At 36.7% G+C, this 10322-nt stretch overlaps 1 protein-coding gene and 1 long non-coding RNA gene across 9 annotated transcripts in view; one reads left to right on the plus strand and one right to left on the minus strand.

The window, feature by feature from the left end:
- LOC108625007 (putative serine/threonine-protein kinase dyrk2) overlaps nt 1-10322 on the plus strand; it is a 178860-nt gene that overhangs the window by 54384 nt on the left and 114154 nt on the right. The gene's annotated exons all lie outside the window — the stretch shown is intronic.
- Nucleotides 6611-10302, minus strand: LOC108625078 (uncharacterized). 6 transcript variants are annotated; one of them, XR_003389183.1, is made up of 4 exons: nt 9318-9514; nt 8988-9230; nt 6913-8530; nt 6611-6827 (listed from the first exon to the last, which is right to left on the minus strand). It is a non-coding gene; the product is annotated as an uncharacterized LOC108625078 (long non-coding RNA). The 6 variants fall into 6 exon arrangements; XR_003389184.1 differs by having other exon boundaries at nt 6913-7585; nt 8372-9230; XR_003389186.1 differs by having other exon boundaries at nt 6913-7120; nt 7430-9230.

Here is a 10322-nt window from a genome sequence, read left to right on the forward strand (position 1 = left end):
AAATCATACATTAAAATACTTGAAAAATGTTTTCATTCGCGTTCTTATATTCATTCGTGATATAACACAATGTAATGGCGGTCGTATTTCCTCGAGGAGAAAGGAAAGTTCATTTCGGTCTTTTAACGTGGAACATAAATTTCGACAACGCGTACCGTACGCTTTTTTTTTTGGTCTAAACAGATGGTGTTTAACCACGAATTCAATTTTACCCAAACCGGATCTCGAGCACGTGGTAATGTTCCGGCACGAGCAGATCACGCGCGGGACACGTTCCATACTCGTTTCACTTTGTTTCGGGATCGTACGATAAGAATTACTTCCGTAGGGTTCGCAGAATAAGGCATTAAGATTTCTGACGTAGGTTAAGTAAATTCAAAGAGTCAGTAAAAAGTAGTACTGTATTTTACATTGATTCCCTTTTTACAATTCGAAGTAGAACAAGTAGGTAGCCGCAAACTTTACATACACACGAATGAAATGTATGCGCAAAGTTTGATCAATACTAAACACAGTTGCACTTCAGTCATGATACTGCCTTAGTTATTTTCGTTCAAATCCTCTGATCTGATGGGCAATAAACAAGTTAGGAAGTAGAAGTGTGTGCAAAATGATTTATGTCAAATTTCACATGCGTTCTTTATTTGAAAATCGCGGTACGTGGTGCGTGAATTTATTTATGTGTTGATCCAAGCGCACTTCAAGCTATTGGTCCGCAATGAACTATCGATGTTTTTGCAAAATGGCGCGTGTGTCTAATAAACGGAACGAACTTGTGTTTAATTTGATTTCTTAAGTAACGATTATGGGTGGTAGACGAAGTGAATACCGTGTTAATTGTAGTTCTAACCATGTTTCGTTCGCGCGTGAGGACCAGTTCAGCTTGAAGGATTGCTGTGAGTAAACTTATTCAAATATCTGTAGAAGATGCTTTATTTTAAGGGGCTAAACTAGTAGAGTCAGAATCTGCAAAAATATGGGTCTCAAAAATCTTTTACGTATTAACAGATATTTGGGTCGTTAAGTACCTCTTCGAAAAGCTGAAACTTAAATCTCGGACGCACTAATCATTATTCAATGATATTTAATAAAATATGTGTCACGTGCAGTCAAGCAAACATCGTAATTACTATACATTAGAATTTAATTAATTTTATGCCAGAAAGAGGTTGTATTGAATGAAATGAAGACCAGAGCGCCCTACATTTAAGTTTCGTCTTTTCCAAGATGTATTAAAGGCCCAAATAAGGACAAAAGTCGACTTTTTTAGACCCATACTTTGCACTGTGTTTGCCGGATTATTATTAGTAGAACAGAGTAGAAAATGTCAAACATTTTCGGCCCTTGGCCCTTAAAGGTATTTCAGAAGGGTAGATATATGCTTGTTTCACAATGTACCAAATAAATACACCGTGGCACCATTTAAATCAAGGGAAACATTTTTCATTATAAAGATATTCGCAGTATATTTGGGAAATTGACTTATGAGGAATTATAATATATATTCGATAGAAGTTTGATTCCCGTACGTAAGAACGTGCACGCTAATGCGAACAGTTATTCGGTCGGTAAACCGTCCGAGGGAAATATCCTTTTAAAACTTTTTTAAATTGCGGTCAGCATGTTGATCATTTGATAAACGAGACTGGCTGAAGTTCTACTTGTTAAACCGCAAAGCCAGTGCCGTCCTTGTTAGACGACAGGACCACGACGAGAAAAAAAAGTAATAATAAGAAACGAGTTTCGGCATCGTGGACCATGAACTGCATTCTGCACAACCGAGATGCAGGTATTTAGAAGCGTCGCGAGAACTGAGAGAAACTTGTGATTAGACCCGAGAAATTATTACGTTATATCAATATCCTGTCTGGTTCAAGTTCAGTTTCTTTTCCTTTGTCTCCGGAAATTAGTTTTGAGAATAGCATCAAACTAGTCTCATCTAACGTTTTCATTTTATGTATTAAAATTCTTTTGGTGCGTCATATGTTTATTGAAAAAGCTGACAACAAGAAAAAGCGACGGATATTTTTACTCTTGCTAAACATCCTGTCAGTTATAAGATCAATGCAAAGGTCAGTTTAAATAAAGCTTCCTTCTGTAGTTAAAATTGAGTATCATAAAGCTTGCGTGTAATAAATATGCGCTATGTATTATTTTCTGATATTTTCATTAAGCACATTTAAAGAACAATTGTAAATTTTGGTAGTATTTTTGGTTTTGTACTATCAGTGACAGGCAATCCCAAACAGCTGATCGTTGCTTCCTTTCCAACGCGCATTGACTTTATCCACTTTCTTTTCGCAACTGTAGATGTTGCAGATTCCTGTAATAGCATCGACTTACAGATTTCTGTCTTACTAACACCATGTGCTGTTTGCTTCTCGCTCCGATAAGATGACACCACTAAATAATTTTTTCGAAACACCGGTAATAGGTATCAGTGGTGATATTGGAGAAGCTAAAACATCCATCACTTTGTGATAAATAAAGAATGTTATAATTGGGGGAAACACATCAGTAGTCGTGGTGGTATAGTCACTTTGTGATTACTAAAGAATTTTCATAAGATAATGCACCTACCGTCCAATGAATTTTTGTTGAGCTTGTAAAAAATAAAGAAAATACCTTGAACGAGTTTCTGTTTCTTTCACAAGGCAATAGAAAAAAGGTACTCTTCCATCCATTTTCTTCCTCTTAATCGCCTGGCTTCGAGTCTCCCATTTGGGCGCCCGGTCTATTTTCATACGTTTATGAGCTATGTTTATGAGACTTGAAAATCAAACATCAGTAGCTCGGATATCTTCATGTGGTGAAAAATATAATAAAAATTTCTTGAAAACATAATAATTTGGAACATTATTATTATATTTACATTATTGTAATTATTTTCCATTTATATTGACAATTGCGGTGTGCCTTTTAATTGATTGAAATATTTCTTTGGAATAAACGCAAACATTTTCTTTGAAAGAGTTTTCATTTTCGTCAGCACAATCTAACAAATTCGTTACCTTGAATTTTCTGTCATACCTTTCTGCGTCATACACGATCGCGTAAAAAATCGAATGGTTATGACCGTCTATCTACATGGAAATCATGCGAAAACACGCAAACGGTTCATAGAATTAAGCTCGCCGCCCGCATGTTTGCGAAATTCCTCGCACGTCGTTGGACGCCCAGAGAAAGACGCTTTGTTACGCCAACGAAAATAATGTCCGAGGCATCGCATGTTTATGTAAATCAACGACATTGTCTCGCGGGCGGTCCGAAACACCCGTATCTTTAATTGCGATTGCACTCGCACACATAGCGAATTATTCCTAAAAAGTTTTTAACCAGCAATACGAGATAACTTATAATTAATTACTATTGGATAAACATTTAAAAAAATTAAAAAAGAAGAAGACATTACGTTATCTTATGTATGTCTTATAACAAGTACAGTAACAATTTGCTCCATTTGCTTGTATGTGCTGTTAGTTTATTGTATATTGTAGGATAGATGTACCATTTATATGTAGGTTTTTCATCGATTTCGTATCGTACGACCATCAAGTCGGATTGATTCTCGTGGAGCCATTTTTCACAACGCTGATATTGTTCTTCGTGTTACATTTGCTAATGACATTAGGGAAACATTGAATCCGGAATATCCTAGTACTGATTGTATTTAACTCTCCGATTCCGCCTTTAATTTTCTTTATTGCTCCCTATTGGCCGAGTCGGAACGATTCGAACAGCGTACATGGAGCTTTTGTGCAAGCTTTCATGTCGCGCAACTCGGATACAATTTAATTAAGGCGTTCAGCTTGTAGCCTTGTCCACTTTATCGTCCGATTCATTTCAAGGTCTGATTAACGAAGCGAACCGTTTGTGCCGCGGTCCTGTTAATAATCGTTTTCCGAAACTGCTCTTATACCCCCATTTGTGCTTCAATTTAACGTTTTGGACATTTAAAGAATCGTTGATTCATAAAGTTTAGAAAGAAGATAGAAATATGTGAGGGAGAGAAGGAAGAAAAACGAACAATGGCAATTTCAATTAAATAGAGATAGAATGAGGAAACAGAGAAAAAAGTAAAAATACAAAATAAAAGAAAGCAACACTCGGCGAAAGCAATAGAAAAGGGAAAGAAACAGAGAAGACGATAACTAAGGAAAGTAGTAGAAAGAAACAATAAGCGGGGAACAAGAACAGGATAAGAATGGGATTAAAATACAGGATAAGAGATATTGTTTAAGAATGACTAAGTTGACTGTAGTCTGAAAGAGATTGTAATCCGAAAGAGAATCAATTATAAATACGTACAAACGTACGTATCTATTCATGTTGTATGTATATTCCCTAGAAATATTGTTCAAATATTTAATTTAGTAAAACTTCGCAAATAACACGTACGAACAAATATTGATTGAGAATGCAAACAGTACCCGATTCATCGAATTTATTTATCTGTCGCAACGAGGCGTCTCTTGAACAAAGTCTAAAAATCTGTTTCACAGAAGGTATCCAGTATCTGATAGGGGATGATACGCCCAATCAGGAAACGTAATAGGAAAAGATCAATATTTCAGACATCGCAAATACGTCCCTTCTTCGTAAGACGAATTTTCCTCAACAGGGGGTTAACTTAATAAATTATAGATCTCTTGTAAGACGGGAAAACAATCAGTTAAGAGCACATAGACAGTAACACGTCTGTGATATATTCTACCCATTTATATTTCCACCATATCGATATTTTATCGTTGCGTCGACGCGCAAGAAACGAATTAAATTGTAGAAATGGAGGACGAATGAGTGCTGGAACGGCAGGGATTTCACGTAATTAAGTGAATACATTAGTTACAGTTTGAACTTTAATCGTTTAATTTGTTCAGTCTCTCGGCTTCCAGATTTTACTCTCAAACTTTATCGAGTCGGCAAAACTTTAATTTTATCGAGTTTGTTCATTACTTGAACAGAACTTTGCTGATTGTAAACGTACTTTCTTTGTACTTAATCTACTAACTGAAAAGCGTAATGCAAGCGAGTATAAAATTCTTGTTCAACGATAATTGGACTAACTTGTAAGACCGATATGATGTGTATACGAAAAAATTCTTCAGAATCCTACTAATATGTCAAAGTTAAGATCGTTCGAGGTCCTCTAAGCCTCAAATTTACTGATAACTATAACAAGGCAGCTTAGATTAGTTTTTTTATTATAGACACTTAAGCCCTGCTAAATTTTGCTAAAACTAACTAACAACCGAACTTTTCGAAACGAGGTCACGAGTTCAATTTCTACCAACAAATCTCATTAAACGGGGTAGTGTCCTTGAGCGGCCAATATCTCTAGCTCCGCCTATTGCTTGAACTCGTTGACCCCTGCTGCATTGTGAAGCGGCCTTTAATCGCTATACCTGCCATGTAGAGTCCGTGCACGCATACCCTCGGCATGGTGCGGCGCGGCAGCGCGTAGACACGAGCGAGCGTGCACGTGAGCATGAGATACCGTGCCACTTAATCATCGTGTCAGTCTATCCATTTGTATTGGGGAATGCGGGTACAAGTACGCAGCTCCTCAGGTGAGTATGTTGGTACCACGACGAGATTTAGATTCCAGCTACAATTTGTTGTTGCGCGACCCGTCCTTCTTATAATATATGAGGCTGTATTGATTATTTCACTGATGATCAGACTGCGGATTTTTGCGCAAAGTAAAGCAATTATAGAAATAAAATTTTAAATCAGGTTTCCTTTAATCTTCAGCAATAATGATGTGTATTATACTGTTGCGGTTCATAGAAAATTTTTCTTTAATTACTAAATTTTAATAGAATTTTTTACCGATTGATTTTTCAGACATTTAGACAACTATGTGCTGTCTTCTAGCACAGATGAAACATTTACTGTTCAGATTGAAATGACCCATTTCAGGCGACGTTTCGCGGAACAAATACAAGTCCTGGCAGAATAATTACGTTTAACAGTGAGACAAAGATAGTAACTGAAACCGCCTCGCGAATTCTCAGCTAACCCGGCTTATTAGACGGCTAGGTATAAATGACGCCCATTTACGGGATGACCTGACCCGGAAACGTTGCCGCTATCTCTCCCACGATAGTCCGATTCATCCCTCAGATTGTGGTAGATCCGGGTAGCAAGCTGTGTTACGCAATCTAAGGCCGCGCATTACGTTTATACTATACGTCCACAATACATGTACATATTGGTGTGTACATAGTTTCGTGCATTACACGTGCACGTGTGTTCATTGTTCGGACCTTGCTTGCGTCCTGACGATAGCCGATGCACCCCGTGGATGAATTTTTAATCAACGGTGCAATTGTAGCGATAAGATGATAGATCGTCATTATTCATTCTTGCACATTTTATTAGATAAATTATTATTTAAACATTGCATCGAAGCGATTATTTTGTATAGAAAGAATTTCTTCATTTAGTGTGCAGATGTGCACGAAATATCTTAGCTATGGTTTATTGCATTAATATATACGCCTGACCTTCGCTCTCTTCCTCTAGTTTATATTTCGTGTTTAGAATTATTCACATTCCTCAACGTACTATTTCATCAAACAACACGTCTAAATCTTCGTAATTTGTTGAGAATATTTTATTTTCACGTTTGACTTTATACAAATTACATGGCAATTTCATGAGATACATGCATTTATTATTAATAATTGTACATCGGAGTTGCACATTTTTTTTATTTAGTTCTGCGATTGATAAAACTTCGTTCGCTTCATGACATCCGGACATAAAGCATGCTCACGACTGGTTTCTTCTTTCCTCTCCATCCACCGCGTCGGCGGACGACACTTAAAAAACAAAGTAACCCGTTTTAGCGCCGCAACGTGAAAGCGTGGGTCGCCTCGATGTAGATGAAGAAAAATTTATATTCACCGTGGATGTGCATGTGAATTCTGTTTGCACTTTAAAAATGCATTCCGGCGAAAATGAATATTTTTGACTAAGCGATGCGTTCGTTTTTAACTGCAGTAGTTTTAGCTGGTATTTTAAAAATCCAATGTTCCATAGTTAAGAAGCACTCGCATAGATGTAAAAATGCAGCCAGATTTACATAACTTCGATTTAATCCACAATCTAATACCTATACGTAATAATATTAGAGAGAACAAGACTATTAGGCAAAGTTAGCACTGAATCGCGTAATTGCAGCATCCTGCGTTCGAGATCCGATATCTGGAAAACTAAATTAAAGCGTATTGCTTTATCGGCTAAATTCGCGTTTCTCTTATTTGCGGTCGCAATAATCTCTGCCTAGGGTAGCGGATGCTTGTCGGTAATCTGTTTATCGATAGTTCACCCGTTATATTGATAAAATTAAGACTATGTAAATTCATCAGCGGGGGCGGAGGGACTCGTATCGTACCTTGAATCGCGCGCGCAATCGACCTACCTACTCCTGTTTGCGATCATAATTACAAGGGTTGATGCGGTGGCCACGGGGATGATGTCATTTATTTGCGTTCTTCTGGCTGGGTTCCAATTCTCAAATCTCATCTTTGTGCTCGATCCGAAAAAGCTCATTCATTCTTTGAAAGTAAGAAATCCACTGTTAAAAAAAATATGAACTTAATTATGAAATCGTTAACGTTTCATGTAGTTCACTTCTAGTTTGTAGCTGGTTTAATGGAGAAAACGTATTTTCATACTTGTTGAAGATTACCATTTAATATTATACACTATTATTGATGTAATTCTAAAGTCTAGCAGAAATACATATTTGCTCGTCAAAATACAAGAATTTTACAATTTAATCATCTCCATCATGTATCTAATTCATAGACATCTTGTTTTAATAAAATTATTAAATGAGTTATTGAATATGCCATTTCTTATTTCTATCAATACACGAAATTTTAATTGTAATTTTATTTCGTAAAAAAGAGCTTGTAAGATATTGTTAATACTTAAGAGAATTTTGGTACAAGTTTAACTGTCTTGACATTAGTACGGTATAAAAAATTTTTTGCCAAACGAAAATTACTGGTGTGCAAACATTTCTAACGAAATAACTAGCAATTCGCGGTTTTAACTTGCTACGTATTTTACACTCGCTCGTGTTTGCAACGTTTAATGAGGATCCTCGAGGAAAGGTACCGCAAAAGGGTGTGAGTAGCAGTAATGCCGTAAATGCAATTCAACTTCATCCGATCGTCTCTAGTTACAGAGATTGGTTGAAGGGAAAAGTACACATTGCGTTGGTTGGTGACTCGTGGTCGTTAGTTGAAGTTCATAGTTCACATTAATATCACTCGATCAACATTGTTCTTTTGCGTTACATCACCAAGTTTATTAGGTCGTTTTCAGTATTCATTGTCCTTTCAATACGCTTTACCTTTTCATTTCACTCTCCCATTTAATTCTCTTTCATTCTGTTAACTGGAACCCTCTTTTCCTTCTTTAAATGTCACGTATCTGTTTTTCGAATTTTTTACAATTCAATTTGTGAACAAACGCGACTAACAGTTGCGTAGGATTTCGATGTAAAATAAATCTGTGAAAGAAATCATAGTCGAACTGATTTCTGTTTTTGAAAGACAGTTTTACGTAGATCCATCGAATATATATTTAAAAAAATATATTTGCATTTTGTGCATGGAAGATCATGAGGAACAGAAGGGCGCATAAAAGCCGACGCTTTTCTTCTTGGAATTGTATGTACTTTACGAAATCCTTGCACAGAAATGAGATATTTAGATAATAGGAATATTGACTGATTCGGCGAATTTACCCTGCCATAAATTTCGTGAATTTAAATAATGGATACTTCGAATTCACGCCAAATTGGATGTCAATTTTCTGTCTCTCGAACGCAATTTTATCATTGAGAACTGTTTGAGTTTAGAAAGAATAATTATAAGAATAATTATAACTTATAAGAAAGAAGATCCTTTTCAATGCAACAAATCACTATCGACGAAAATCATTTGGTCAGCGCACCCATGACGTACCTTTATCCCCAGATTTCCTCTGATAACTCAGTTTTACCGGAAATCTCTTTACCTGGAATCGTAGGATCCCTTCAATAGAAACAGACATACAAACCCTTGTTCTGAGTGAGGTAGAAAGAGAAAAAGAATAATCGAAGGAAATTCTTCCAACTCTTGTTAGAAATATACAGTGAAGTCCATAAATATTCTTGCACATTTCAAAGTTGAATAACTTTCTTAATATTAGACTTAAGGAGAGAGACCCTGATAACGACGTGATAAGACAAAGTCAAGACAAAATTCATTTTAATGTTTAGTTTAAGATACATTCTAGGAGATTCCGGTACTTACTTTATTCAGAAGAATCTCTGGTATAAAATTACTTAAAATCCAGAACATAGTAACTACAATTTTTCCTTCACTTTCTATCACTTATTTTAAATATCGGAATAATCTCGCTGACAAAGACCAGAGTACTCTAAAGACGTACGGGTGACTCAAGGAATACTAAGCCCACTTCGCACGCATACATAAAAATCTAGTACGTTCTCTCTCTCTCTTTTAGTGCTTTCCATGCGTCACCGCTAGTTGGAGCTACGTATTTGGCGTTGTGTGTGTGTGAAGTAGGTCTGGAATCCTTTGAATCATCCGTATATCAAACTAAAATAAAAAAAATTTTGTCTTGATTCTCTGAGAAATAAAGATATAGAATCGAATCGCATAAACCTATAATTTTTGGTCAGTTTAGTGGGCAATATTGACATTTTGCTTTATCGCGTCGCTAGGGGAGTCTCTGCCCTTAAATAAAATATTAAAAAAGTTATTCAATTTTGCCATGTGTGCGAACGTTTGTGGATTTCATTATATGTCACGATTTTGCTATGAATATAGACCATCAAGATCATAATTCAATTATATGCAAGTATATTTTTGATATTACTCACAATGAAGATAAAAACAGCTGATTCCAATGGATTCACCAGATCCATGTTTCAGTGATCATAATATCAACAATAGAGCATTTTCTCATTCTTGCTGATTGTGCGAGTTTGCTAGATTTCGAAGAACGTTGGTACATACAGTCGGTGCGCGCACAATCAGGTGAGGCTTAGGAAACGGGGCAGCTGCAAACGGTTTGGCGAAGGGTGGGTTCGTCACCGTCTAAGTGAGGGGCGAGTCAGACGGCCGAAAGCCAGACACGATGAGAGCTAGGAAAAAGGAACTGGAAAATCGGAGAAAGACACGGATTGAAAACGGTGAGGAAGCGAAACAGAGAGAAAAAACGCAAACGCGACTGTTCATTGGAAAAAGACGGGCAAAGGGTGTGGGCAGAGGAAAGAGGGGCAAGCCACATAG

Source organism: Ceratina calcarata, unplaced genomic scaffold (assembly GCF_001652005.2).
Source record: "Ceratina calcarata isolate Rehan_Ccalc_2016 unplaced genomic scaffold, ASM165200v1 scaffold119, whole genome shotgun sequence".
Lineage (NCBI taxonomy): Eukaryota > Metazoa > Arthropoda > Insecta > Hymenoptera > Apidae > Ceratina > Ceratina calcarata.